Source organism: Delphinus delphis, chromosome 16, assembly GCF_949987515.2.
Source record: "Delphinus delphis chromosome 16, mDelDel1.2, whole genome shotgun sequence".
NCBI classification, from domain to species: Eukaryota; Metazoa; Chordata; class Mammalia; order Artiodactyla; family Delphinidae; genus Delphinus; species Delphinus delphis.
The window spans coordinates 10,915,108-10,940,449 of record NC_082698.1 but is presented as its reverse complement, the minus strand read 5'-3'; the positions used below and the strand labels follow the sequence as shown (position 1 = coordinate 10,940,449).

Genomic DNA, 25,342 nt, shown 5'->3' with positions numbered 1-25,342 from the left:
AAGAATCTTCTTGTTGAAGAAAACATAATTTCTGACCTTTCATTTATTCTTAGCTTTCCAATATAATACCCTACGTATAATACATACACGTGTGCACACACACACACACACACACACACACAGACATACTCACATACTCTGAGAGACCAACTGGGAAAAATTTTGCTGGCTAAGGAAGTCAAGATCTTACAGATAGTCTATTAAGATTTCAAATTCACATACAGGAGCTTTGTATTAATAAGTGGAAGTGGATTCTTTACTTGAGCTTGAATAAATTGGAAACAATTTAGAATTAAGATTCGAAAACCATGCTTTTTCTTCTCTTTTGATCGGATTCAGACTTGCTTTGAATTGAGCACTGAATAGTCCCATAATGTTTGTATTAGTTTATGCCTTACAAACTGCTTTCCCATTCATTATAGCTTTGGATCTTCCTGCAATTCTAAGTCACATAGTGTGGTGATCATGATTATTTTTTTCTCTCCATGTTACAGATGAGGAAACAGTGCTCCAGAGAAATTGATGACTGTTCAGCATGAAGCAGCAAGTAGTGGTAAGGCTGGACATTGAATCCAAGTTATCGTCACATTTTGTCTGTTATTGTCTAGTATCCAGTGTTTGCTCTGGGTTGGGTGCCAGACTGGGCACAGGGGCCAAAGGCAATAGAACTAGTCTGACCACAAGGACTCTGAACAGTAGAAGTGCAGAGTATACAAACTATGTGAAACTGTTGGATTGGGGAGGATTTACTGATTGATTCTGTCCAAGGGGAGCTGAAGGCCCTATAATGCTCCCCAGAGTGATAGGCCCCCTGGGGGTTGAGGATGAGTGGGGTCGTTGGGTGGGGAGTTGGAGGACAGAGGGCAAAGAAAGGGAGACACAAATGTCCAGCGGCTGGGAAGACACCAATAGTCCAGTGGGACTCAACCCACAGTTTTGTGCCTTTTGAGCACTTCTATTCACTAAAAGATGAAATTACTATTGGAATCTGTTCTTATTTTCTTGCCACTCCAAACTATACAATGGAACTGGGAATCCCTGAGAACTGGAATTTCTTATTGACTTCAGAAACACTAATTCTCATGAGGCCAAGCTGTATGGTTAGACTCCTGGCTCTTACTGATGCTGTCAAAGAAGAAAACTTGTCTCTTTGCGAAGTTTCAGTTCAGTTTTTCCATTATTTTCTTTGACATAAAAAGGTAAAGTCAATCCAAGAAGAATATTGGCAAACTCAAACCTGTCCGATTCATTAGTACATCGGTTTGAATAATACATATTTACTGATTGTTTTGTGACAGGACCACAAAAAAAGTTATATATGATATTCTTAAATTGTATTGAAATCGCTGTCAGGTCTTTAGGGTTCAATATTCCTTGAGCAGCAGGTGATAAAGTTCAAAATATCAGTGCATGCAATTTTCTGGGCTCTGCTGGAATGATTAATGGTTTGGCCTCGATTTGAATTGGGAAAGAGGTATAAGGCAAGATCAGTTATAGGTGAACTTGGACTTCATTACCATGGAGCAATTGGTAATTCAGCGCTGTTCTCTGAACGTATCTGGAGCTAGCGGGAAGGGGACAGTGAGTGAGGAATGCATGGTCTGGGCCATTGGGCTCCAACTGGGCTCAGATGGGGCTTGCTGGCACGTAGTCTTCTAATTGAACTGATACTACAGCATAAACTCCTGGCCTTATTAGCTGCTTCATCTGTTATTTTCTGCTTACAGAAGTATATATCCTCACTGCTAAACATTTGCATATTATGAAATATCTTGTTGCTAAGTGAGAATTCACCACCCCTCTCGCTATCTCAGAGAAAACCACCATTATGAATTGGGTATTCTTGCAATTATTTTTTTTTAATTTTATTGAAGTATAGTTGATTTACAATGTTGTGTGAGTTTCTGTGGTACAGCAAAATGACTCAGTTGTATATATATATATTCTTTTTCATATTCTTTTCCATTATGGTTTATCACAGGATATTGAGTATATTTCCCTGTGCTTTAGAGTAGAGAACCTTGTTGTTTATGCATCCTATATATACTAGTTTGCATCAGCTAATCCCAAGCTCCCAATCCCCGACCCCCCTCACCCTTGGCAACCACAAGTCTGTTCTCTGTGTCTGTGAGTCTGTTTCTGTTTTGTAGATATGTTCATTTGTGTCATATTTTACATTCCACATATAAGTTGTATCATACGGTCTTGCAATTATTTTTGTGCTCATACTGCCACTCATTTATTTATTAACATAGGAAAGATCAAGTAATATATTTTGAGCTTGATTTGTAACTTAATATCTCTCTGCATTAAAAATAAATAAATAAACAGTCTCCATGGGTCTGGGCCTGGTTCGCCTCAGGCTGTCTCTGGTCAGCAGCTGCCTGGCCCCCCGTCCTCACTGTCCTCCGGTCAGGCCTCTTTCAGCTGCCAAAATAGCATTGTTCCAGGATTAATGTTTTCCTCAACTGGAGTCACTTAAGCGCACTGGGCGTGGGACAAGAGGTTGGCTCAGGCACTGGCTTATTCTTGCTGTGTGTGCCTGGTGCCCTGGGACCTTGCCTGGGTTTTTGTTTCTTTCTTGGCGGGTCTTCCTGCTCAAGGAGACTAAATAGTGGAATGGATCAGAATTTGCATTCTGGAGTTGGTGGCATCCAGGTTTCTTAATCTCAGTAAGCCTCAGTTTCCTTGTCTGTAAGTGGCAGTAGTAATGGTACCTACATTACAAATTTGTGCCTGTGAGGATTAATTGAAATCCTTTATGTAAAGCACTTAGCCCAGTGCCTGTGACATTGTAAGCTCCCAGTAAATGACAGTTTATATCCTCTGACTAGGTGTGCAGGCTCAGGAGGACAAGGACTGGCTGTCTTTTCCCTGCTGCATCCCCAGTGCTCGGCTCATGGAAGATTCTAGATAAATATTTGTTGAAGGGATGAATTCCCACTGGTTGCCTGCACTGATCAGGGGTCCTTTAAGACCCCTTTAAGATCAGGCCAGTCCTTCAAGCTGGAAGGAGAATCTAGAAAGGAGAGTTGGAAGGTCAGAGAAAAGTCATTAACCAGCCCTCCAGAAGTACTAACCTGGGTGGAAAAGTCGGAGCTTGCGGGTGAAACTGAGAAACTGCCGCTTAGGTCCCGCTGCTGGCGCGGGGCTACCCAGAGTCGAGGCCAGGGCAGAAGTCTCTTGTCTCTGTCTGAGGTGGGCCTGGACGTGCTGTTGGTCAGCAGGGTGGCATTTGGGAAGAAGAGCTGGATGCACTTTGAGGGGAGAGCAAGGGGAACTGAAACCCAGCTGCACTTCAGCCTCTCTTTTCCCCTTGCGTAGCCATGATGACCTTCCCGAAGCAATGGTGCTGCTTCCCTTCCCCATTGCAGATTGTAGCCAAATTTCTACCCTTGCCAGCTCTCCTCCAGATCCATAAATATGCCCCCAGCTCAGCCAAGTTGATTCAACCAATGAACCACTCTTTGAACCTGATGCCTGTGCTGGAGTAAAACACAACACTTCGGTCATCAAGCTGCTGATGAATCCCATGGCTTTTTGCCAGGGTGATCGGAATGGCTTCCAACAGCCGGCTCTACCACGCTAGATCTCCTTACTCATGTGAATGGAAGGTCCAGGGCCCAGGATGGGTACGCACAGATGTCCACTGTGTGGGTCTGTCTCCGAGTATAATGATGCTGAAGCTTATGAGCTGTGGTAGCAGCGAGGTCTTCTGGGATTTCGCTCGTCTGTAATTGGCTTTTACTGTTGTGGGTTTTGTGAGTGTCAGAAATAATGAGATGACATTAGGTTCTGACATGGCATCATTAGAGGACTGGTAATGTAGATTATGAACATGCATTCATATAAAGGAGGGTAATAAATCAAGTGGACAAATGCTCCAGAAGTAATGAAGGTCGTGTCCAAATATATACTCTTCTGAGGTACATTAACACCAGCAATGAATAATTCATGGCCCTATCCTCCGGAGGTTTGTAGGTGCCCAGCTAAAATAACAGTTCTCTGGCCATCAGAAAAACCCATGGTGAGCGTCTTTGTTAAGAAGTCTGAAGATCGTTTGTGCCACGGATAGGGTTGGGTGGGATGCTGATTAGTTCATCAGGAGTGGGAGGCAGGGCTCGTGACGACACAGCTTTCCAAAATGGAATTCTCCCGAGCACAGTCTTACGTGCCTCTACACGATTCCAGCAGTATTATGGTTCTTGAAAAAAAATTGTTTAGCAATTTATGACAGTCATTAAATTGCTCAGACTCATGAATGAGCATCATTTTCCCTTCCAAGAAACACTGCAAGCTATGTATTTTACCGCACTCGAGAATGAACCAGTGCAAATGTTTGTCTCTGGATATAGAAGCCCTTTTCTCATGTGCTGGGTATTTATGAGAATTTGCACTGCTCTGCTCGTTATAAAATTCAGAACTTTTAGCACCATTGTTCAGAGGAAAGGGAAGGCTGGGAGCTACATTTGTGGGTTGCCAGTTATGTGGCAACCTTTTCCTACAAGTAGACTGTCAATCCAGATAAAGTGTTTTCAAAGGTCATGTCTTTTGCCCCCAAGCCAATATATCTAGTACTATCCCAATGATAGCCAAGTAGCACAAGCTTTTGGGGAGGGTGGAATGTCCATCAGTGCTGGTCCCTGCCTGTCCCTGTCTACCTCCATCTGTCCCAGTGTATCTCTTTCTGTCTCCATCCTTGTCTCTGTTCACTCTGTCGGAAACCCTCTCCTTACCTTATATTTTTTTTTATGCTGAAGGATGATACACATACAGAAGAGCGCCCAAATCACGAGAACTCAGCTCAGGGCATTCTCATAAACTCTAATCAGCATCCTAGAAGTCCCCTTCTAGGCCCTGCCTCTCTGCAAGGGCAGCCACACCCTTGCCTTCTAACAGCATAGACACATTTGCCTGTTTCTACACTTTACATGAGTGGAATCACGTGGCTTTTTTTCAACGGACATTTTGCTCATGCGGCTCGTCCACATTGTGCGTAGCTGCAAGCTGCTGGTTCCCATTGCGGGCACTGTGGCCCTGAGTGCGCACACCACAGTTTATTGATCCATTCTGCCATCAGTAGGCCTTGGGAAGTTTCTGATTCGGGGCTGTTAAGGAGAGTGTCCCTAGGAACATTCTAGAACGTGTCCTCTGTTCAGCGTATGCCCACGTTCCTGCCATGTACGTATTCAGAAGAAGAAACGTTGGCTTCCTGTTCTTTTTATTGCAGTGTTTACCTATCCTTCAGCCACCTCAGTCCTCATCGAAATGAAGAGGGAGACAGTGCTGCTTAGGCCATAAACTCAGGTGTGCAAGAAATATCACTTTATGTTTTTGCTCAAATCTAAACTCTTAAGTTCTCACACTACCAGGCTGTGGGAATCCCATCCTAGTCATTTAGGGATTCCCTTTATTCCCAGGATTGTGACTGGAGCCAGGAAGGGGAAGGGGTCTCTAGCCGCCGTCAGTCCCTCTGCCGACCAGGTCACCGTTCAGGCCAAAGACTTGTTCTGCGCTGTGCTGGGGGTGTGCAGCTGCGGGGAGGCTGGGACCCTCGCCACCTCTGACCATCTCCTTCAGGGCCCCCCACCCTGGGTCTGACTGCCTCCCTGGGGGGCGCCAGATCCCTGCCGCTCTCCTCCTCACCTCAGGAAACCTCTTCTTCAGCGGGAAGACCCTCACTGCATCATCCTGCTTCTCTGGAACCCCTCTGCCACTTCCTCACGTTTTGCCCAACTTGATGGGCCCAGGATTTGGGAAAACAAAAGCCAAGATGTTTCAGGCTCGTTGCGTTCTGCTCTGGCCCATTCCTGCCACCTGCTTCAATAGGGAAAGGTGACAATTCAGGAGAAAAATAGAAATCATCTCCAGGTGTCAGTCTTTGCTTGGCTAACAGGTCGGGAGGGTGGTGGCTGGAGGCACATGTGACGTGGGTGGTGCCACTTGATAAGAGCTGCTGTCTGTGGCCTCAGGCCCTGCCCAGGTATGGCGGTCTCTCTTTTATGGGACTCTTGTGATCCCTGTTTGTCCTGTCCCAGGAAGTGGGGAAAGGGTCTCAGGTGGAGAGAAGGAAGGCATGAGAGACTGCGAGTGAAGAAAGAGAAAGATGGAAGCTGTTGGGGGAACATAGGCACGGAGAGATTGTCAGCGAGAAGACACAAGTGTCAAAATACAGCAGTTACCAACCTGGGACATGTGCTAAAGTGGCTGAAATGTTGACAGTCTGACAGCCTCATGTCCTGAGAGATGCCTGCAAGCTCCCGTGGTGAGAGAATGCTCACCCCTGTTTTCATTTTCTAGGACTTCCAGGACAAAGTACCACAAACCAGGTGGCTCAAAACAACAGACATTTATTCTCTCACGTTCTGATGTCTAGAAGTTCAGATTCAAGGTGTTGACAGGGCCATGCTTCCTCAGCAGGCTCTGGGGAAGAATCCTTCGTTGTCTCATCCTAGCTTCTGGTGGTTGCCAGCAATCTTGGCCTTCCTTGGCTGGCAGCTGTGACACTCCAGTTTCTGCCTGCATCTTCACATGGCCATCTCTGCATGTGTTTTCTTCTAAGAATGCCAGTCATTAGCTTAGGGCCCACCCTAATCCAGTGTGACCTCGCCTTAACTCATTATATCTGCAAAGACCCAATCTCCAAATAAGGTCTCATTATTATAAGGTATTGTCTCATGTGATTATGGAGGCTAAGTTCCACAATCTGCCCTTCAAACTGGAGACCCAGGAAGGCTAGTGATGTAGTTTCAAGGCCTGAGAGCTCTAGGGCCAGGGGCGTAGATTCCAGTCCAGGTCTGAAGGCCTGAGAATGAGGAGCAGGGAGGACAGGAGAAGATTGATGTCCCAGCTCAGGAGTCAGGCAGAGGGAGGGCAAAGCCAGCCTTTCTCTGTCTTTTTGTTCTCCTCAAGCCCTCAGTGGATTGAATTGATGCCCATCTACATTGGGGAGGTCAATCTGCTTTACTCAGTCCACCAATTCAAATGCTAATCTCTTCTGGAAACACTGTCACAGACATGCAGAGATAATGTTTAATCAGATATCTGGGCATCCGATGGCCCAGTCAAGCTGACACATAAAATTAAGCAACACAGAGGCTGTTATAAAGCTGCGAGCAGGGTTAAGAGAGAAAACTGATGCATAGTGCAGGACCCTGGTGTGTTTCTATCACCCCTTGGCTAGAGAGGGCAGTCGCTAGAGCCCAGAGGAGGAGCTGAAGCTGGAGGAGAGGGCCTCCCAACAGGAGCCGTGGCCTTTGGTCGAGGGACCTGGCGAAACTGCAGAGACCAAGAATGGGCCGGGGGCATGGATGCCCCAGCCTCACTTTCCTCCCTCCCTCCATTTCCTGGCAGTGCCTCTCATGGTGGAACCGAGTGCCAGTCCCGTGGGCACTGTCCCTGAGGAGCTTCCAGGACACAGTGCGGAGTAGAGGAAGGTGGAGGGTGGAATTAGTGGGGGTTAGTGTAAACCATCCAGACTTGAAGCTGAGGTTCTTCTGCTGGTGTGAGCATGGGGTGAAGAGGAACAAGCCCAGAGAGTGGACGGAAATCCATGCCACTGAAAACACCCATTTGCAACTAATGAGCTGCAATTCATTACAGGCAATATCTGCAGGACAATTTCTAGTTTTCAACCGGCAGAATCAGTTCCTTTCTTTCCATGAAAGAAAAAGCAATCTAGACCTTTTTGGATAGAGAGTTAAGAAAACACCAAAATCTTACGGCCACAAATGGTTTTGCCAAGAGTCGGAGCACTCCTAGAACAGAGAATGACAAAGATACTCAAAGGACAGCTGATGCGATTATATTATATAAGTAATTCAAACCATTGCACCTTAGATTGAGTCTAATAATCTAAACATTTCAAATGGATACTAATTTATCTGGATAATTAACTCAGATTTTCTCCTTGGAGCATGGTCTCCCTTTTTTGTATAGAATATCTGATTTATGAGAAGTAAAATTAAATCAATAGATTTTTCAGTAATATGGCACGTCTTTCTTTTTTTCCTTTTCTCCTTTTGACAAATGAACTCAAAGGTGACATACATAGATTTTGTTTCCACCTGAAGGCATTTAAAACACATTTTTCATGTGTAAGTCAAATGAAACATTACATGTTAATCTGTACGGTGAGATTTATTGAGGTTTCTGGAGCTGTTAGGAGTTTTCAAATATGTGCTTAAAAACTTCTGGGTCATTTCTGTGATTTATTGTGAGGTAATACATAAATACACGTTTAGGTGCCCATTAAGAATAGATTTGAGTCCCATAATCTGGAAATTACTCAGTTCTTTGTACTCCGTAATACATCACATTAGCTGGTGGTATAGAACCATTATGATATTAATGGTAATAGAAATATACTTACAGGAAGGTTAAAAGACAAGATCCACTTCTAACAGCTCTTTGAGCCACTTGGAGCAAGGTAATGCTTTGTTGGCATATTTGTAAAAATTTGAATAATGAGATTGTAAGATTTAAAAAATATTGCTGAGTGCTATTTTAAAATACCATATCTTGTAAAGTATTTTAAAATACAAGCTTTCGAAATAGCCAGATGGGGCTATTTTTTTCCTTTTCCGTTGTGAAGATGTCCAGGAGCCTGTGAAATGTATGTGTGAAGGGAATCCCGAATGAAGCATGCCAAGGGAGCTGTCTTCTGCCCTTCTGGGGATGGATGGATGCTATGTGGAAACTGGCAACTGCATCTACAGAAGCTGTGGGAACAATGGCGTGGGGTGTAGTATGAAGACCAATGGGTCACTTGCTAAAATATGAACAGTGGGGGGTGGGGGGGGGTGGGGAAGGATTTTGCCCTGAGGGTACATTAAAGCTCTAATAGTCCGCAGGTTCTCAATTTAGTTTGGTCTTGATCATGTTGGTTCTGTTAGTGCTTCCCCCCCCCTCCCCCCGCTGAACTCTGTTGAGATGAGTAAGCTTTTTCAGTTTTTTCATTGTGGATGAAGCAATGCGGAAGCAATGCAGAAGCAATGCAGAAACTGAGACAAACACCCTAGGAGAATTGCAGATTCTTCACTCTAGGTACCTGGTTCAAAAACATCTGAATATTGGAGGTACTGGGACCCAAATTCTTCTGGGTCTTGAGCTCACATTTAATAGTTTAATATGATGGCTAGCTGGTTTGAAAACAATCCTTGGTATTCGTGATCTTCTTTTCTTTTCTAGAAGGCTTAAGGTGATAAAATATGCTGACTTCCTCCTGGCGGTAGGGAGCACGGAGGCATTGCTTCTTGGCTGTAGATGCGTATTCACATCATTTAAGGACGTTCTGATGAATAAGTATCAGTGCTTAGCCACCTCCCCAAACCTATCGAATGAGATTCGAACGGCAAAGGCGAGGTGGGGTGTAGACCACTCCTTTCCCTCGAGTTTAGGCCCTGGAGGTGTTTTGTTGAGTGGGGGGGTTTTGTACAGAGAATAAAAGATTAGGCTGGGATGAGTCTCTGACATTGATGGGACTGATCTGACCCATGGACTGTCTGAGTCATAGAGAGAAAGGCTATGGGGAAAGAATGAAGTGATGAGACATCATGGCATAGCTTTGGGTGGGAGCCATGACAACATATGAGGAAGAGAGGATGTCCCCCCTCCCAACACCTATGCATGGGGCACTGCATGGCTTCAGAGCAGGAAAAGCAGCTTGTTCTGGCCCACGAAGGCTGGTGGCATTGGGAAGATGGAGTGACTTCCCCCTTTACTGCAGAATTAGCATCAACACTGTGGACACTGGCCTGCGGTGGAAGGACAGAAGAGAGGGCATGGACTGTTGTGAGCCTATCTGAAGACTCCCTGGTGACTCTTCAAAGTAGGGACGTGTGTGTGTGTGTGTGTGTGTGTGTGTGTGTGTGTGTGTGTATAGACATACACGTGCATTTCTTAAGGAGTTTGAGGGCCTGCATTATGCACACGGGGAAAGAGCTAGGGACACCTGATCTGATGCCCCTACTGTGACCCTCACTTGCAGCCACAGGCTGGGAATGCCAGGGTCGTATGTTGATCTAGTCTTGGTCTTGGTTCCTACGTCAACTCGTGGGTGGACATGACCCACAGCGACTAAGGGGAAAAGCAGAGGAACCATTGACATTTGTACCTGTCTTTAGTCTCCAACAAGTCCATGCTCCGTGAGGTGCATACAGATCCCAGGGTCAATGCTACATTCTGCCTAAGCTCCGACTCCTGCCTCCGCCAGTAGCGATATGAAATTCTCTTCGTTAAAGACCGGATCAGAGGTTGCTTTCTCCAGGCAGTCTTCTTCAAGCTCCAGCAGCTACAAACCGCTCTCCATCTTCTGGTTTACTGGGACATAGCATTTGTGCTTCTCTTACTGGGGTCTACCATTTTCTTATTTCGGTAACTGTCAGTCACATACACATGTGGGACACATAGTGGGGCTCATCATTTGTACTCTTGCACTTTGCTACCAGATGGACACTCCTTGAAAAGGCAGAGCCCAATTGTCTACTCTATGGTACTTGTACTTTCAGTATCTGTGAACTGAGAATGGATATAATGACAAAATACTAGGGATAACTTGAGGGATACTTTCAAAGTAGGTTTTTAAAAAGAATTTCTATTTAGTCTTAACAGTGTCTATAGGCTTATACAAATCTGGTGTCATTTTATTTTTTGTGGGCGTTAAAGAAGGATAAAAATGGTGATGTCTGTTGCCACATGTGTTCACGAACTCTTTAAAACTACTCCTCCCCCCGCCCCTCCCCCACCCCCTCAGACCTGTGGCTAAGGATTACCAGTCATTGGGCTAAACTATCCTTTTGATTAAATCACATGGTCAAGATATAGCACTTTGGGGAGTTCCCTGGTGGTCTAGTGGTTAGGACTCGGAGCTTTCGCTGCCGAGGCCCGGGTTCAGACCCTGGTCGGGGAACTGAGATCCTGCACGCCCCACAGCGTGGCCAAAAACAGACAAACAAAAAATACAGCACTGTTGAGGATTTGACCAATAGCAGAACCCACCAACCTCCTGGCTTTGTGCAATTGCTTTGCTTTCCCACTGCATGTATTTTACTTTCCGTATGTATGCACGGGTTAGAACCAGCTTGTCTGCAAAAAGGAAAAGGTGATGTGACTGTATCTGTTTGAAGATAAATCCCGCCAACTGTGTAATGCTACCTGAGACCAAACTAGAAACAGTGCCTTGCTGCCACCTCTATTGTAGCTGGGAGTTTCTTATCTGCTCTGGTCCTCACTCCTTAGCTCTCCCACCTGGGCAATCTCTTGACTGGCCAACAAGCCACTGAACTTGTAAGAATAGAAACCTGATATTTATTCCTCAAAATTAGAATGAGGGGAAGAATATAGATAGTCTTCTATGACTATAGCATTGGAAAGGAATCCTCCCAAATCCCATTTGTTTACTAAGTTTGATGGTGGTTGTACAGGTCAATGTTAGATAAACCAGTGCATATGCTGAGGAGCTCATGGGGTACCACATGGGCATCAATCTTTATTTCCAGGTGGACTTGACAAGTTGGAAAAGGGAAAGTGTGTCATAAACATAACAAGATTGAAGCATCCAAGTGTTTTGTGGCCATTTGTTTCTAAAAGGGAAATATTGCTTCCTTATCAACTCACTTTATGGACTGACCACGCATAGCAGTTTCTGTGGGATAAATGATTAACATGAGTCAAAGCATAAAAAACCTTCTGTCTTCAGCTATTAGCACTTTTGTGGGATTTCTCCATTCTTGTCTGGTATTAATTTGCCTCTGTGTGTTCAGGCAGGACAATGCCATTGCATAGTTTCAGCTTTCTTTTTTAATAAATTCACACAAATTTGCTTCAGTAGTTCAAACATATGCAATCTTTTTCCTTTATCCTCAGCTGTTTTTGAATTTAGAATCTTGAGAGTGATGGGTGTTTCCTAATATAAATTTTCCTAAATTATTTTATAAAATTGAGGACCAAATGTAATTTCTGAACTTCACACAATCAATACATTCTTGCTGTTGCTGTAGCAAGATTGAAGAAGGTTTCAATTACTTGAAGAAAATGTTCTAATTTTAATGAAATACATTGTCTCATGCAAAGTTCTAGCCTCCACAGTTTTCTCTTATCACATTTCTGACAGGTTTTATAATGCTTATTTCAACTCTGACAGTGTTCTAAGGATATATTCAATTATTCATTAATAATATATAAATTACCTTTTTTTCAAGGGAGTAACTGGGGTCGGAACCCAGGTTCCAGGCTGCTGGACAGTTGATTTGGTGCTGTTCATCAGGGTCTAGTAGACACCTGTAAGGAGAGGTGGGGGAGGGGAGGAGGCTGTCCCTTCCTCTCAGAAATCTCCCTTGTAGCAGTTTACCCTAGCAGCTTGGTTTCTGCCCCTTGGTTCTCTAGTTTATTAAACTAAGAGTGAATTCTAGACCCAAGCTGGCCCAATTAGATTTGTTCTCTTGAGAAAACAAATGCAGAACCAGAAGCAGGTCATGGAGAGATGTTGTGTGATAGAGAATTTGGCCTCTGTCCCTAGTTACTGGGAGGGAGCTTCTAAGCTCCTAGAGTATCCTGAGTGGCAGGAATGTCTTTGTTATTCATGGTGGCCAACTGGACCACACCTCAGTTTATGCTAAAATGACTCCAGATGGGGCTGGTCACACCTGAAAGCTCAACCGTGTAATTAGAGGGTTGGGCATTGGGCCAGGTGATATCATCCCAGCCTCTGGAGAGGTGGGCTGGAGATCAGGTTCTGTCATGTGGCTGATGATTCAACCAATCACGTCTGCCAACTGTAACCCCAACACAAAGTCTGGTCACCCAGGCTTGGATGGGCTTTCTGGTTGGTGAGCATGGATGTGCTTGGAGGATGATGTGCCCTGATCTCATGGGGGAGGACCTAAGAGCTCTGCATTTGAGACCCTCCCTGATCTTGCCCTGTATGTCTGCTCATTTGGTTAGTCCTTTAAAATGAAACTGCAGTTGTGAGCATAGTGCTTTCCAGGGTTCTGTGAATTATTCTAGTGAATTATTCAACCTGAATGGTTCGTAAGAAACTTCTGAATTTGTAGCCAGTTGTTCAGCAGTGCAGGTGGCCTGGGGACCCCAGAGCTCATGGCCGGTGTCTGAAGTGAGAGCAGTCTTGCTGGGGACTGAGCCCTTGCCCTGTGGAGGCTGTGCTAGGTCCTGAGGGTTGACATCAGTACCGAGTTGGCAGTACAGCAGTAACCAAGCTGTATTAATGTAGAAATTTAGAGAGAAGACTTCAGGCTCCTTAGCTATACCACAGCTCATGAGACACTGCAGTATCCTTCCAAGAACGCCATTTTATCCTTCCCCCACACTTCCTTCTAGCTGGAGTGGGACTACCATTTGCAAATCAAAGAAACTTTGGTAGTTCAGGCAGGAAAGGAGGCCATCAGAAGCCTGTGGTGCCCTCTCCCAGCTGGGATCTTGTTAAGTCCTACCTGTTCTGGTGCCTTAGGATCTGGCCAGGTGTAAGACCACAGTTCCTGCATGACGCCATCCCATCTTGCATCCTCTGCCCCAAGTCTGGTTTAGGGCTGCAACCTGACTCTGCTTTTCCTTCCTGGACAACTCTGCTGTTAGCCTGTACTGTAGTAGATGCTTGTGGGGAATATGGACAGGAGGACCTTGGGATACTTCCTCCAACTGTGACCTCTAGAGGCTGCCCTGGGCTGCGTTTATGTTAAGTTCTTCCATGTGCCATCAACACCATTTTCTGTTTGGCTACTGTTTGGCCTGTGTGCTCACATTTTTGGTGTTTTAGTTTTATTTAATGACAGAAAATAAGAATTTTATTGTCTCCCTTTTTTCTGTAATTTCTAAATATTAAAGGCCGATTTATGGGTTACTAAGGGATATCCAATGATCTGTATTTCCAATATGCACTAATGGACAGTACAATTAATATTTAAAATATTTTCTAAAATATTTAAACTAAATTTTAGGCATAAAATGGTACGTACCGTTTTTTTTTTTTCCTTTGTGGCCTCCCCTTATTTCCTGCTCTTTTCAGATTTCTTATGTTATTACTGGCATGCAGTTAATTGGACTGTCAGTACTCTTTTAGCTTTCTACTGAATTTAGAAAATCTTCCAGTGATTTCACTAATCTAAATTACATGTGAAAAAATTTTAAATGTACATGAAAAATTTTATGTGACCATATATCAGTGTTAGGAGTCTTTAGGAATGGAGACATCTGCAAGTTTCTAGAGCATTTCCGATAAGTACCAAAGTTGGAAAGACTGCTTAATGGTTTTGTAATTCTTCTAAGTGTATATTTTTATAATGCCCCTATGTGTTCCTCATAGTTAGCAATAGACTTCTTCAAATAAACAAAAAGGGGGATTGTAGTGCTTATTTAAATAGTCAGGAAGTAACCAGCTTGTATTTTATACCAGGGCCAATCTTGGAACAGGTAGAAGAACCCAGAAGACTGATTTGGAGGAGGTCACTGAAGAGGAAAGAGCAGAGCAGTGTGAACCCTGGGGGCAGGGGGAAGGAAGCCCTTAGGAGGATTTAGAGGAGTTATGACAGAGAAAAGAAGGGAAAGGAGGTGTAAGCTACCCTACAGTCACCTGTTACTGCCCTTGGTGTCCTTCCTAACCCTGGCTACAGTTTGCTGCCCAGGGCCTCCCAAGTGAATAAGCATTTATTACGGGAAACCCCTCCCTGGTGGATAGATTGTGTTCACAATGGAACTGTTGGTTAGGGTCACTCATCCCAGAGCTTCATCTCAAAATTCCAGTGACAGGTAACCTACGTGATTTTTTCCAGTTACTTCAGGTGGATAAATTGATTTCTGATGCTTCACGCAAAGTGATTGGCCAGGGCTCAGCCTTGAGTTTATTAAACCTCCATCCCTGCCCATGCATCACCCTTGTCCTGTGGCCAACAGTCAAGCCTGGCTGACATTCAAACCTGGAACCCCAGGAGAACCAGAGAGAAAGACCAGTGTCAAGGAATGCTGCAGTTTCAGAGAACTGGAAACTTGGAAACTTGCACAGCTGAGATCTCACTTGATAAGTCAACAGGCAACAGATTTCATTTTTTGTATTGTTGATATGCTTTTTAATTACAAACTTAATACACATTGATTGCTAAAAATTCACACCCAACAGAAGAGTATAAATAGTGGAAAACTTTTATTCGGTCAACCCTCTTTTCTGTCCAATTCCCCAGGCATAGCATTGTTAGCAGTTTGGTGTGTACTCTTCTGGGCCCTTAGCCGTGCCCATGAACAGAAGCACACAGATACACACACTTCCAGGGCTTTTGTCCTTTTCATTTTGGCACGTGTTTTAGAGTCGACCTTTGTACCACCGTCTTGCTCTGCCTTAATGTATTTCGTCATTCCCTATTGGTGGATATTTGGGTTGTCGCCACTTATTTGGTCATTCAGTAAATATTTATTGAGCATTTATTAAATGCCAGCCTCCAGTGGAGGCCAAGATTCCTGCCCTCATGGAGTTTCCTGCAATGGACACATGCACCGCCTTCTTGATCACAAGGCACATTTTGGGGTACAGTGTGTCAGACAGTATGAGGATTTCACATGTTGAGGGTCCTGCCCAAATACCACATACCTAACTCTGGATTGTGTCTTTTAAAACTCTGTAGCTTTTATTTCTATGCAGAAGAGTAGTTTCTTTTCCAGAATCCTGTCTCCTGTGGACCTATGTGAAAATGATTATATTTTAATCAGAAATGCTGAAAGAATAATTGAAGTCATAATGGAAGAGATGGCAGAGTGAATCAGGAAAAAAAGGGGTCGTTTTCTAAGTCGTGGACATCATTTCTCTGTCGTCAACCAGGTGCCTGGAGAGGCGGCCAAGTCTATTCGGCAGTTTCCTCAGAAGAGACACTCCCTGTGCTGAAACGGAAATCATGATTCTTGGAAGACATTCCCCCAGTGTTCCAATGAATGAATCAGTGCAAATAACCTCACTAAACAGTTTCATCTAAGTTGCTTGGGAAGCATTTTCAACCAGTGCCAACTGGGACGGCAGGCCCATGTGGTTTGTTCACTCACGTCCTTGTAGCTGCAGTGGTTGCCCTACTGAGATTACTTTATGACAGTTTGGGTGATCAGTAACACGTTCCTTTATACATTGACTAAGACAAATGGTCTCCCCTGCTCTTTGGTGCAGGATGTTGGAATTTCAATCAAGTAGGCACCAGGGCAAGTACAATGGCATGAGTTCAGTCATTCATTTATAATAGTCATTCATCCATTCAACAAACATTTACTGTGCCCCTGTGGCACTGATCTAAGTCATGAGGAAGAAACTCATTGCCTGCCCTATGGAGCCTACAGTGTAGTGAGAACCATGTATCAGATAATCAAACAATGAAACCCTAAAACAGAAACTGTTTATCATATGTGCTAAAAATAAGAGGCACATGGTGATGGAGAGGCTGTAGAGGGAAATCTGACCTATTCATGAGGGATAAGGATGTCCTGAGAAAGTGATCCTTGAATGGAGATCTGATAAAGATGGGCTTTGAAGCAGGTTCAAGGTGAGAGAAAAGCATTCCAGAAGGATGAAGCAGCAAGTACAAAGAGTCTGAGGTATGAGGGAGCATGCGCGTTCCAGGAATTGCGACGAGGCCAGTGTGGCATTGACCGAAGGTGAACAAGTCAGGATGGGTCTGAAGAGGAGGCGCTTAAATCGGTTATGCAGAGCCTGGTAGACACTGCTGGGAATTCCTGCTTTTTTATCCTAATACCAACGGGAAGCTGTTAAAAGGTTTCCAGAACAGTGTCCGTGTGTGTGCAATACACATGATTTAATTTCCATCTGGAAGGCTCTCAGCTGTGGTGTGGGGAGGGGGCGGGGACAGAGGTGGAGGAGCAGTTCAGCAACCAGTGAGAGATGATGGGAAGTTGGACTGAGAGAGTAGCAGCAATACCGGCCTTTGAATGCAGTTCAGGAGATAGACGTGACAAGATGCAGTTTTGGATTTAGAAGTGGAGGTGATGCAGAGGTTCAGGGTGAAGGGTGGCATTTAAGTTCCTGACTTGTATACCAGATGGACAGTAGAGTCATTCACTGAGATGGAAAACACTGGAACAGAACCAGGTAGACAAGGGAGTTGTCATAACTCTTGTAAAACAATGAGTTCTTCCTTTCGGTGCTCTCTGGGGCTTGCTTGTACGTGCCCTGCAGCTCCTCTCCACACAAGGAAGAAGCTACCCCTGAATTTTATGCCACCAGCACCTCTGGGAATAAGCTCTCAGATTTCTCTTCCATTAACATCACCAAATTGCTATATTTTTCATACTCCTCAGGGAACTCAATTTAACCTCTGGGACTTGAGGGATGATCAAGAGTTCCTGAGGTAGAGAGGATGAGGGAAGGACATTTTGGGCACAGAAATAAGTCAAAGTGCAGGGTATGTTTGGGGAAGGGCAGATGGCTGGGAGCTCCTGGAATGCAAGAGCACATGGACAGGGAAGTGGTGAGAGAAGAGGCAGAAATTTGAAAGGACCAGACAGTAGAGGCCCTCCTGTGCTAAGGAGGTTGGATTTGAACCTGCAGATGGCCGGAGCTGCGACAGATTTCTGAGAAAGGGAGTGGAAGGGGACCGTCTTATCGTTTAGAAAAAAATGACTCAAGGGACAAATTGAAGAATGCATTGGAAAGGTGAGATTTTAGAGACAAGTTTCTAGATTTAGGCAGTTGTTATGGGTTGGATCATGTCTCCCCAAAAACATATGTTGAAGCCCTAACCCCCTGTACCTATGAATGGGCTCTTATTTGGAAATGGGGTCTTTGCAGATGTTATCAAGTTAAGATGAGGGCCTTAGAGAGGATATTAATCCAATATGACTGGTATCCTTATAAGAAGAGGGAAATTTTCACAGAGACACACACAGGTAGACACACACAGGGAGGATGCCATGTGACAGTGATGGAGATGGAGATTGGAGTGATGCAGCTGCAAGGAATACTGAGATTGTCAGTGACATGAGAAACTAAGGGAAAGGCATGGAACAGATTATCCCCTAAAGCCTTTGAGAGAGCATGTTCCTGCCAACACCTTGATTTCAGGCTTCTGACCTTCAGAACTGTGAGAGAATACATTTCCGTGGTTTTAAGCCACCCAGGTTGTGGTAATTTTTTAGAGCAGCTACAGGAAACTAATATAGCAGCCTTCAATATTTCCCAAAAACCAGCTAGCCTGGGACTCATACTGAGAATCTTCACAGAGATGGATGTCCAACCACAGGGAGAATTCAAAACTCAAACTTTATTGGTCAAAGGAGGTCCTTACAACATTCAGTCGTGCAGGCAAGTCCTCATGAGCCATGCTGCTACCGGCAGTGGAACCATGATCACCTTCTGCCTCAGTGGACTCGATGAAGCCACCCTCAGGGGAGAGGGAGCAGTCACACTGAGACAGCCACGTGCTCCACTGAAACCCCAGCTCACGCCTGGAGTGCTAAGAGCTATAATGGAAATGCAAGAGTTATGACATACTCCGGATGCTTCTGAGGCTTCATAGCCTGAGGGTTGGTCTCTCTGACAACTAAAGTTGAGTCAGACTTGCCACTTGCCTCGCCTGGTGAGGTTGCTGGTGGGGTGAGAAGGAAGCTTCTCGTCCTACCTTCGGGTTTAAGCTGCTGCCTCCCCCATCACTGACTGTAGTGACGGGGTAAAAATGAAAGTGAGAACCTCACTCCATAATTAAAGAATGCAAACCAGAGCAACTAAGGGAAGCCATTGTTCACCCATCAAATTGGAAAATAGTGAAAGGAAGTGCCTTTGGGGACAGGGGAAAGAGGCTGTGTGGCTGTCAGTCTCAGAATGCTGGCGGGAGTGGAAATGTTTGCAGCCTCTTAGGAGGATAATCTGGTAATGTCTGCCAAAATGTTTAATGCAGGTACACTTCCCTGTACATTGCAGGTAAGTTCCTACATGAGTATGAATTCACCCTATGGTTATGCTTGCAAAAATTTGCTAATTCATATGTGCAAGGATGCTCATTGTAGCACTGCTTATAATGGACAAAAATAACTAGAAACAACTTGTGGTAGTTAGTTTTACGTATCAACTTGACTAGACTAAGGGATGCCCAGATAGCTGGTAAAATCATTATTTCTGGGTGTGTCTTTGGGAGGGTTTCTGGAAAAATATTAGCATTTGAATTGGTAGACTAAGTAAAGAAGATCTCCCTCACCAATGCACCTGGGCATCGTCTATAACTAAAACAACCCAATTCAAAAATGGGCCAAGGATTTGAATAGACATTTCTCCAAAGAAGAGATACAAATGTCCAATACACACATGAACAGATACTCAATGTCACAATCATTAGAGAAATGCAAATCAAAACCACAGTGAGATACCACTTCACACCCACAGATATTATCAAAAAATGGAGGGGCTTCCCTGGTGGTGCAGTGGTTGAGAGTCCGCCTGCCGATGCAGGGGACGCGGGTTCGTGCCCCCGGTCCGGGAAGATCCCACATGCCGCGGAGCAGCTGGGCCCATGAGCCATGGCCGCTGAGCCTGCGCGTCCGGAGCCTGTGCTCCACAACGGGAGAGGCCACAACAGTGAGAGGCCCGCGTACTGCAAAGAAAAAAAAAAAAAGAAAAAGAAAAAAAAAAGGAAAATAGCAATTGTTGGTGAGGATGTGGAGAAAATGGAACTCTTGTACATTTCTTTTTTTTACTTTATTTTATTGAAGTCTAGTTGACTTACAATGTAATCTCTGCTGTACCGCAGAGTGCTTCAGTTATACGTATGTATATTCTTCTTCATATTCTTTTCCGTTATAGTTTATCGCAGGGATATTGAATAAAGTTCCCTGTGCTATACACTAGGACCTGTTGTTTATCCATTCTATATATAATAGTTTGCATCTACTAATCCCAAACTCCAAATCCCTCCCTCCCCCACACCCCGTCCCCCTTGGCAACCACAAGTCTGTTCTCTATGTCTGTGAGTCTGTTTCTGTTTTGTAGATAAGTTCATTTGTGTGGTATTTTAGATTCACACATAAGTGATATCATATAGTATGTGTCTTTCTCTTTCTGACTTAGTTCACTTGGTATGATAACCTCTAGGTCCATTCATGTTGCTGCAAATGGCATTATTTCACTCTTTTTTATGGCTGAGTAGTATTCCATTGTATATATATACCACATTTTCTTTATCCATTCATCTGTTGATGGACATTTAGGTTGTTTCCATGTCTTGCCTACTGTTAATAGTGCTGCTATGAATATAGGGGTGCGTGTATCTTTTTGAATTATAGTTTTCTCCAGATATATGCCCAGGAGTGGGATTGCTGGATCATATGGTAACTCTGTTTTTAGTTTTTTGAGGAACCTCTATTTTTAGTTTATTTTTGTTTTCCATAGTGGCTGCACCAATTTACATTCCCACCAACAATGTAGGATGGTGGAACCCTTGTACATTTCTGATGGAAATGTAAAATTGTGCAGCTGCTGTAGAAAATGGTTTGGTAGTTCCTCAGAAAGTTAGACGTAGACTTAACCGTGTGATCCAGCACTTCCTCTTCTAGCTATATGCCCCAAAGAATTAAAAGCAGGGATTCAACAGCACAGAGCCAAAAGGTGGAAGCAATCCCAGTGCCCGTCACAGGTGAGTGGATAAACAAAATATCGTCTATCCATACAATGGAGTGTTACTCAGCCATTAAGATGAATGACATTCTGACACATGCTACAGCGTGGGTGAACCTCAGGCATATTATGCTAAGGGACATAAGCCAGACACAAAAGGACAAAAATTGTATGGTTCCGTTTGCATAAGGTATCTAAAATAGACAAATTCACAAAGACGGGTTACCAGGGCCTTAGGGGAGGGAAGAAGGAGAAGTTACTGTTTGTGGGTATGGAGTTTCAGTTTGGGATGATGAAAAGTTTTGGAAATGGATAATGGTGATGGTTGCAAATGGTTACACATTCAACGTTGTGACTGAATTGTACTCTTAAAATGCTAATTTTTATGTTATGCGTATTTTACCACAGTAAAAAAGTAAAATAAAACATAAATTAAAAAAAATAGAGATGTATGTGATATGAAATCATTTCCACACATATATTAAGGGAAAAGTCAAGAACAGCATATATATATTTCTATATAAATATTTATATATATATTTCTATATAAAATAACCTTAATTGAATATTTTTAAAGCATATGCAAATATACACAGTTACATGCTTTAATATTTTACTGGAAGAATGTGCAAGAAATGTTGATAGTGGTTGTCTTTGCAGAGGACTGGAAGTAGGAGGGGAGAGCAAATGGTCCTTTTTTATTTTAAACATTTCTCTGTATAGTTTGAGGTCTTCTTTCCCCTTTTTGTGCATGATTATCTTATTAAAATAATGATAATGTAAGGTAGGAGCAGGGAAGCTGGTGGAAGTTCCCTTGGACTCACTTTCTCACAGTCACAGGCCAGTCCTCTGTGGAACAGTCCTGAGCCTGGGGGCGGTAACGAGCCCAGCAGAGCCACTGGCCTCCCTGGGCCTGGGGTCCTTAGTCCTCTCCAGGACCACATGACATGGGGCAGGCTGACTACTGAAGTTACATCCTGGAATGAAGTAAACCCATTAGCCTGGGGCTCCAGTTTATGGAAGACCAGTCCATTTCACTTGATAGGCCAAATTACAGAAGTATAGTCGTTTCAGTAATAGATAAAAGGGCACCATACATTTACTGAGGTACCTTGCCTCAGTAAGAGAGTGAGAGAGAACTAGTTATGTCTTTGAACAATCATCTGTTGTATGTTTAATGCCTGCAAATCAGTGATGTTAGCAGAGTCAAGTTTCCTGGAAGAAACATCCCATGCTCCTAGATGTGTATGGACTTCGCAGAGATTCAGTGGAACTGTTTACGTTAGCATCAGTGTGAGGTGTAGTCATCATTCCATCTAACCTGTGACAATTGTGACAATGGAGTGGGGCCCTGATGTCTCCTAACTGCCTTCTTGCGGGAAAACAAATTCCTTGGGCCTGAGCTATTTGGTTCAAGGAGTTGTTTGCTAAAGTATATCACAGCCTAACAGGAAAGCAGTCCCACGTTTTCCTAGAAATTCAGAGAACCTGGTTGTCACTTGTGTAGGCCAGCTGTTACACTGAGCTTTTTGAGCTGGAGCTTTTCACACTGTCAAATGGCCCCAAGAGACACAAACAGACACCACTCCAAAACCACAAGGATGGGATTTTATTGAAATACCTGATTAATAAGAAGTTTCTAATTGATTCAAAAGTTTAATTTCCCTTTGGAGGAGGATTGATAATTTTAGAAATTAAAGTGCTACTGAGTGGGAAAAGAATCAAGTTTTTCAACAGTAGGTTTCGAAGCTGGAAGAAAAATATTTTATTTTGCTTAAACAGAAACTCTTCATTGTACTCAGTCAGGGGTGTTTCAAAGCACACAGTGTATCTCTGGGGTACATGTTGTAGCTTCCTTGAGCAATCTCACCATAAAGTTAGTTCTAGTCAGGTCCTCCTGGAGGCTCCAGCCTTAGTTCCATGAGATATTTCAGTTAGGATGGTTAATAACAGAGCTGGCATCGCCAAAAATCCACATTGCAGCTAATGCTTAGATGTGGGAGCCTTTTCTGTTAGGAAGGAGGTGCTCATGCATTTCATTTGAAGAGGCATAAACTCCAAGTAATGATCACTTCTCCAGTTCCACTTGACAAGGAGGGTGTCTAATCATCACTAATTCTTTTGGTGTCTGCACTGTGGCACCAGCTGTGTGATGAGCATGTTTGGAATTAATCTGGATGTAATGTGGCATCCTTGTCATTAGCACTGGTTAATCTCCTCAGAACTAGAAGCTCCTGGGTACACTTTCTATGCAAATGCCTAAGACAGAGGGAACAGACTTGGCATCGGCATTTGTGGGGAGACAGGAAGGTGACACAAACCTCATTTCTGTGATGCTTGGTGACTCAGATGAAGTCCTCAGTGCAGCCTCAGAACGGCATCATCCCATCCCTAGGAATGCAGTCAGGATGAGATGGGAAGAAGGCACTGGATAACAGGGACTGAGGAGAGGGCCGGCAGATGATCCTGTGAATCAGGTCTCGCTGCTTTCTGTGTCAGAGCTGTGCTCGAGGAAGTTGGTCTCATCTGAGACGAGAAGAACACAGTGGGCCTATTAGCTAGTATAAATTAGACTAATGTAATAATGACTGCCTGCCAGTCCTTTTAGGAGTTATACCAAGAGAGACATAGTATAGCCTTTTTTTAGTAGAATATTCTGGAGACAAATCATGATTCACTGTCATGTGCACTTTCATCAACTGTGAGGTTCCCCCCCTCGTGCATCTGAAGCCATAATTTGCATCATTTCCTTGTTTTTATTAACTTTGTTTTATTTTAGGCTCAGCGGTTATTTAGTTTTTGTTGTTGTTGTTGTTTGTTTTGTGGTACGCGGGCCTCTCACTGTTGTGGCCTCTCCCGTTGCGGAGCACAGGCTCTGGACGCGCAGGCTCAGCGGCCATGGCTCACGGGCCCAGCCGCTCCATGGCATGTGGGATCCTCCCAGACCGGGGCACGAACCTGTGTCCCCTGCATCAGCAGGCGGACTGTCAACCACTGCGCCACCAGGGAAGCCCAGACTCAGCAGTTTTGTTTGCTCACTGACTCAACCTTTTCCTAAAGAAGATAAAAGGAGGAGCAGGTCCTTCCAAGGTTTAGATCCACAGGTGTTAAGAGGGGGGCCAGGTCCCTCATTCCCCATCAGGCAGTTTCCTGGGATCATCGTTCTTGATGTTACCCTGTGTCTTTGCATGTGCTGATGTCCTGAACAGCCCCGTCCTCACCGTGCACACCTGGGAACCTGCTCTTCTTTCCAGTGTCTCCCCTGTGGAGCCTTCGCTGCCTCCCCCCAGATACCTGTTCATTCAGAAAACATTTGAAATGATGTAACAGGCCCTTGCTGGAGCACTGGAATAGCGCAGTGGTTACAGCAGACCCAGCATCTGCCCTCCTAGAACTGAGAGGTTGGTGAGGGTTTTAGACAAAAAAATAAGTAAATAAATAATCATAAATGGTTTAAACAGTGGCAGTTCATAAAAAGATAACTGGACGCTAGGACGGAGAATGATAAAGGAACTCAGAGGTAAGGAGGTGAGAGGAGGCCTCTTCGAGGAGGAGACTTGTAATCTGTCCCTCGGAGAATAAGGAGACTGCTGCCCCTAGAGCAGGGGAAGGGAAGCAGAAGGAAGGAGCTCGAGGAGTCTGAGGGACTGGAGGAAGCCAGCGGGACGGGCGAGAGCGTGGATTAGGGGCTCCTTGTCTGGGTCTGCAAACCTTTTGCGCATGTTCCCATACAGAGCGTGTTACAGTTCCCTGGGTTTGGTGTCTGCAAATCTGTCACCTGTCTCTGTGATCCAGTCATCTGGCGTCATCAGCTCTTGGTCGCCTACTGGGCGCGTGGTAGGTACACAGCAGGTTTTTGAACGGAGGAGTCAACTCAGTGTCCTGTCTGTGCTGGGGACTGATTGTGTGTCTCCTTCAAAGCTGCTGCCTGTAAAGGCAGGTAGCAGGTCCTCTGGGCATCAACGGGCTGTGGTGCCACAGGTTCCATGGCTGGGATCATCTCTGGTATCCTCAGTAGACACAGAACTGCCCAGACTGTGTTTCGTGGTTGGTGCATTGATATTTCTACCTGCAGTCCTTTCTCTGGCTGACTCTGGTTGCTTGGATAACTTTGCAGCAACTTTGGCTTAATGCTGTAAATGAATTCCAGCGATGTAGTAATATAGATATTCCAGGATTTGGGGCTGGAACAGCCGCGGGAGATCATCAGCTCAGCTTTCTCATTTAATGAAAACCAGAGGGTGAAGTGACTCATCCAAGGTCACATGATGAGGTATTGGCAGGAAGGAGACTTGCGCCTGGAGCCCTTGACCCCCAGGCATTGCTATTTCCACTATATACCTGGTCTCCAATTAGGCCTCAACTCTCCGTGTAGGAGAGTGGCGTGAAAGCATGGGCTTTGGAATCAGGCTTCCTAGCTGCCTCTGCTTCACTGCCTATGCTTGGCTATGACATTGAGCAATGCCTCAGTTTCCCTATCTGAAAAATGGGGTAACAGCTAAATTTATCCTTTAGTGCAGTGACAATTAAATAAAATAATGCATACAAAGAACCTGGTCCTTAGTAAGAGCTTCTTAAATGCCAGCTATTATTATCTTTTCTCCAGGCACTATGCTGGAGTCAGTCAGCACATATTTTCAACAATCCTTTCCTCTATTTATGCATTTTTTTTCTAGCTACTGAACTGGATTTTATTTATCCATCTCTCCCTGGGGAAATGTCTGTACTGTTGGAATACTT

The 25,342-nt window shown here is 44.4% G+C and overlaps 1 protein-coding gene across 1 annotated transcript in view; it reads left to right on the top strand.

Annotated features, from left to right (window-relative positions):
* The first annotated feature begins 516 nt into the window (after positions 1–516).
* PLPP4 (phospholipid phosphatase 4) overlaps positions 517–25,342 on the top strand; it is a 187,554-nt gene continuing 162,728 nt past the window's right edge. Inside the window, exon 1 of the mRNA XM_060033530.1 lies at positions 517–553. The gene's annotated coding sequence lies outside the window, so the exon portion shown is untranslated. The remainder of the gene's footprint in view (positions 554–25,342) is intronic.